This window comes from Eptesicus fuscus, chromosome 8 (assembly GCF_027574615.1).
Source record: "Eptesicus fuscus isolate TK198812 chromosome 8, DD_ASM_mEF_20220401, whole genome shotgun sequence".
Taxonomy (NCBI): Eukaryota; Metazoa; Chordata; class Mammalia; order Chiroptera; family Vespertilionidae; genus Eptesicus; species Eptesicus fuscus.
Window position 1 is genome coordinate 77,320,646 of NC_072480.1, and position 6,000 is coordinate 77,326,645.

Here is a 6,000-nt window from a genome sequence, read left to right on the forward strand (position 1 = left end):
GATTCTATTCAAAAGTATTTCAATAATTTGCTATATGGCTGTGAGGAAATAATTTAAGTATGTGAAATTTACCTTCATTTCCCCAACAGTACTTTGAATCAATTTGCCAATGTAAGCTCTAATCCAATCCAGTAGCTATGCAACCACAGAGAGGAAAAGAAGAAAAAAAAAAAAAAAAACCTGTTTCTGGAAGCAAACAATTTTCTCTTTGATTTTATGTGTCCTCGCTTAATTAATTTTAGTATGAGATGAAAGGCACTGCCGTACATATCACAGATATCAAAACCATACAGTCGCTCTTCTGTTTATCAAACCACATAAAAACGGTAAGCCTTTTCTCTCAAAACCCATGTCCAGTGTAAAATAGCCAGAGGCTTGGGGCTGCTAACAGAGCTTCCCACTGCAGCATGAAGGTTTCACGCTGCCCAAGTCCACCTGCTGCCTTCCTCTCCCACGCCCCTCACCTCCATGTTCCCCACGGTCCTGCCCAGGAATAACTGGCTCCTCTTCCACATATTCTCCCCCTTCCCCTTTGATTTTGTTACCTCCACCTGGAATCCTTTATTTCCCCAAGTCTACAACCTCCCACCTGACAGAATTCATCATTCTGGGCTCATCACAGTGTGCCCCCACCGCATGCACGTCCACCTGCCCCAGATCACATGTAATCTCTCCCTGACCTCCCTTCAGTGCCTACTGCAGTACCTTGTAAGCAGCAGAATCGCAATCATCATGTACCTAATCGAATAATCTGTTGTCTAATGGCTTCCAAAAATTCAATCTGTATTCCCTGAATAAAAATTGTACAATTTTAACAGCAGAAGGTTACTGTAGCCAAGTTATATCCTGAATATTCCACTTCAGTTTATTAGCTTTTTAAATTATTAATAACAAAAAGTCATTAAATATTTACGTGCATACATATATAATGCCTTCTAAGACGCTCGAATCCCTGCCCCTATGTTATTGTGCACCAGAAGCCAAGGACCAACCAACAAGTATATGACATCAACCTGGAGACCAGACTGTTTATGTGCTGCTGAAGACAAGAAAAGTGGAAAATAGAAATCTTATTCTCAAGCAGCTTGTCATTGACTTGCAGAGAAAAGATAACACGTGAGGCAAGTGGAGCATATGTGCTTCAAGAATTTCTATGGTTCCTGTCTTAAAATAGATTCCACTTGGCTCCCAGCAAAGGTAGCTTTAGCCCCTTCGGTTAATGTCCATTGCAAACGTGGCTCCCCCGAGGGCCAACTGTGAGAGCCGGGAGCTAACAATGCCAGGCAGGGCTTCCCGGAGCCCGGTGTACGTGGCACACTCTGCAAGTGCCGTGGGAATCCCAAGGACAATGTGGCCAGAGGGGTCACAGAAGGCCATAGAAACAAAGCATGACTCAAGCTGGCAGAAAACACAAAATTGGAAATAGTGGAAAAATAGGAAGGAGGATGCAGGAGCAAGACATGCAGGCGGCCACGAGCCTGGGGCGCAACAGGAGAAATGGCACAGAGCCCAGCGGCCAGCCACGTGCAGAGCAGAACCCAGGTCCCAGATCAGCTCGACAACGTCCTCTGCACACAACGGAAATCTTTGGTTCTGGCCCCTCCAATCGTCCCTTCAGCCATTTCCCCAGGTAAACGAGCCAGGTCTATTAGAGGAATTCATATGTAACAATATATTTTTAAAGATTTTCCCCCTCTAATTATAGAGGCAATCTGTGTTTACTATTTTAAAAAATACTTAAAATTCAGAAAAGGAAACAGAAAAAATTTAACAACCACCTATATTATAATCCAACCACATTTCCTTCAACATTTATTCAACAATTGCAGTATTAATTAGGATCTACCATGTGCCAGACACTTTTCTAAGCTTTTTGGATACATCGGTGAGAAAAAATAGACCAAAAAAAAAAAAAAAGAACCTGGCCTCCCGCAACTTATATTCTATCAGGAGAGAAAAACAATAAGCAATAATATGAACAAGTAAATTGTATAGTATGTTAGAAAGTGGTAAGTATGAGCGGTAAGGAGCAGAGCAGGGTGAGGCCATTGGAAGTGCCTGTGGGTGGGGGGTAGGAATGGCTACAATTTCAGAAGGGCAGCCCTGCTGGTGTGGATGGAGAATGTAGCATTACCAAATTGAAACCATACTGCTTTATAGGCTTCCCCACACACACACTCATTAGATGGCATTTCCCATGCCATTAAATATTATTGTGCAATATGATATTTTAAATACATTTTTATTGATTTCAGAGAGAAAGAGAAATATCAATGATGAGAATCATTGATTGGCTGCCTCCTGCATGCCCATCACTAGGGATCAAGCCAGCATCCCGGGCATGTGCCCTGACCGGGAATTGAACCATGACCTCCTGGTTCATAGGTCAATGCTCCACCACTGAGCCATGCCAGTCAGGCTGCAATATGATCTTTAATGACTGCAGAGAACTCTATCTCAAGAAGGTACCATAATTAATTTCATCATTCTGATCTGTGGGGCGATTAGACTTTCTCCCTTTTTAAACTATTATAAATATTGCTTCTATTTCCTCAAAAGAAATGTAAAGAATTGGATATAAACAGTGTTAAGGCTCGTGGTGTGCACTGTAACTGCACAGGACAGCAGTCTCTTAAAGCTGCATACTCACACTCTTCTTCCTCTCTTCCTGTCAAGGTTCCTGCCACCCACACCTGACCATCTTTTCATCAGACTCACAGAGGTGCTCTGGCTTCCCCATCTCCCCACCAGCAGCAACTCTGGATGTCAGAGAGGAACTCTTCCCTAGATGCCCTCCTAGCACAGTGACCTGTATAGAGCAGGACATGCAATAAATACTGGATTAATAAATGAACCAAAAAGTGAATGAGTACTCAGAATCTGGCTTTCCTACAGCTGGGGAGATGCTTAAAAATCATCCCTCCCCCTGAGGCTTCCTTCCACCAAGAGAACCATATCCTTCCTCCTTCCGAGTCATATCTCAGACACAGTCGGCATCGTCCCAACATGGCTGCCACGGGTTTCCCTTATGCCTTTAGGATGCTGGAAACGGCCATATGACCTGGACAGCTAAAGACTACTAGTAACTACCTAAATAAAATGCCAGCTAGCACCAAGAGACTATGCAGAAAATACTTCTACTATTTTCCCTCTTTCTAGTTACTTAAAGGTGACAATTATATAATTTCTTATGCCCAAAACATAAAAGTGTATCTCTTCATAGTTCATAATCCACTATTCATCCTAAATTCCAACCACACAGTTTTAAATTGCTACGCTCATAAAAATAAAATAAAAATAAACACACTGTCACATAAAGAAGAAGGAAAAAGCCTTAACACGTATAAAACTTGACAAACGAGAAACTACTGCACTCAGAAGAGCAAAAAGAGAACAGTTATTTATCATGAAAGCTGGTTCATTATGGGATGATGCTACTGAGCAATAACAGGGTCACTGCTGGGGCAGTGGGAGACTGGGCTGTCAGCACTGCGTTTAACTGTTAGAATAACATCCTTAAAAACCCTCCTTCCGAAAGCCCACTTTCAGAAGTTAGAAGTAAATCCAGAAGGCCATCTCAAAAGATTTCCTAACTTATAATGTAGCCTTAGAAAGAACAAGCGGCAAACATTCTTCCTCCTTCTGAGTCATATCTCCAATACAGTCGGCATCTTCCCAGCAGGCTGCGTTTCCCTTAATGACTTTAGGATGCTGGAAACGGCCATATGACCTGGACAGCAAAAGACGACTCATAACTATCTAAATAAAATGCCAGGTAGCGCACAGAGACCATGCAGAAAACACGTCTACTAGCAGTGAGAACACACACCCTGGGATGACAACTGCCCTTCCTGTGAATAACCCACATGGCCATTCATTCACTGCACTACAGACAGACTTGGACGCAAAGGACAAGGGCGAAATGGAATTCAGAGTCTTCACTGGGTTTCTGAGTTTAAGTATTTGAGCCACATAATTCCTGTATCTTCACAACCAACTTGGCTGTGCTTCAGAGATGCTGAAAATAGGGAAGGTGAGGATGCTACCTGCAGCAAGTAACTGTTGAAAGAAGTTGAGTTTAGGCAAGAGGTACAGGCAAGAGATATGAATCTGGGTGCTGCCGATAAGGCATTTCAAATCATAGAACTATCTTACTGGTGAATGCCTATGACAATCATCCTCCCTCTGACTACAACTAGAAACTCTGGAAAAACTACAAAAAGCTGGGAACTATGAAAAGGAAACAAAAGCAGGCAGATGGTGCCCACAGTAGTTAAAACAGTATGATACCAGTGTAAGGACAGATATATAAACCAACGGAATAAAATAAAGAGCCCGGAAATAAACCCTCACATGTATGGTCTAATGATTTTTTGACAAGGATGCCAGATCATTCAATGGGGGAAAGGGCAGTGTTTTCAACAAAGGGTGCAGGGAAAACTGGACAGTCACATACAGAAGAATAAAGTTGTACCCTTACCTAACACCATATACAAAAATTAACTCAAAAAAATGGATCGAAGACCTAAAACTATAAAACTCTTAGAAAACACAGGACAAAAGCTTCATGACATTAGATATGGTAATGATTTTTTGGGATATGACACCAAAGGCAGAGGCAATGAAAGAAAATATAGACAAATTGGGCTTCATAAAAAAGTAAAATTTTGTGCACCAGAAACAATATAAACAGAAGAAAAGGGCACCCACTGAATGGGAGAAAATACTTGCAAATCATATATTTGATAAGGAATTAATAATTAGAATATATAGAAAACTTTTGAAAACGCAACAACAACAAAATCTGATCCAAAATTGGGCAAAGGGCTTGAATAAATGTTTCTCTAAAGAAGATGTACAAATGGCCAATAAGCTCATGAAAAGATGCTCAAATTTACTGATCATTAGGGAAATACAAATCAAAACTACAATGAGATACCACCTCACATCCATTAGGATGGCTCCTATCAAAAAAATAAAGAAACAGAAAATAACGTCTTGGTGAAGATGTGAGGAAATTGGAACCGTTATGTACTGCTGGAGGAACATAAAATGGTGCAGCTGGAAAAGAGTATATTGGCCTGGCTGGTGTGGCTCAGCTGGTTGGAGCATCGTCCCGTACACTGGAAGGTTGCTGGTTCAATTCCCGGACAGGGCACATACCCAGGTTTCGGGTTCATTACCCAATTGGGGGGCATATAAGAGGCAACCGATTAATGTTTCTCTCTCTCTCTCTCTCCATCTGCCTTCCTCTCTCTCTAAAAATCAATATCTTTGGGTGAGGATAAAAAGGAAGGAAGGAAGGAAGGAAGGAAGGAAGGAAGGAAGGAAGGAAGGAAGGAAGGAAGGAAGGAAGGAAGAAAAGGGTATGTTGGTTCCTCAGAAAGTTAAAAATACAAAATTAGCATTACCATATGATCCAGCATTTATTAATGTATATATAAAAATATATATAGAAATCAGGGTCTCAAAAAGGTATTTGTACATCCATATTCATAGAAGCATTATTCAGAGTACCCAAAATGTAGAAGCAACACAAGTGTCCATAGATAGATGAATAGTTATACAAAATGTGGTATATACATACAATAAAATATTACTTAGCCTTTAAGTGACATGTGGATGAACCTTGAAAACATTATCCTAAGTGAAATAAGCCAGTCACTAAAAAAAGACAACTACTGCATGATTCCACTTCTATGAGATACTCAGAATAGTTAAAATCATAGAAGCAGAAAGTAGAATGGTGGTTTCAGGGTCTGGGGGAAGAAGAGGAAATGCAGAGTCATTGTCTAATGGTATAGGATTCTAGTTTTATAAGATAAAAAGATTCTAGTTTTGCAAGATGAAGAGAGCTATGGAGATGGATGGTGGTGATGGCTGCACAACATTATTAATGTATTTAATACTACTGAATTATATGCTTAAAATGGTTAAGATGGTAAATTTTATGTTATGCGTATTTTACAGCAATAAAAAAAATGGGAGAAAAAAGCAGAG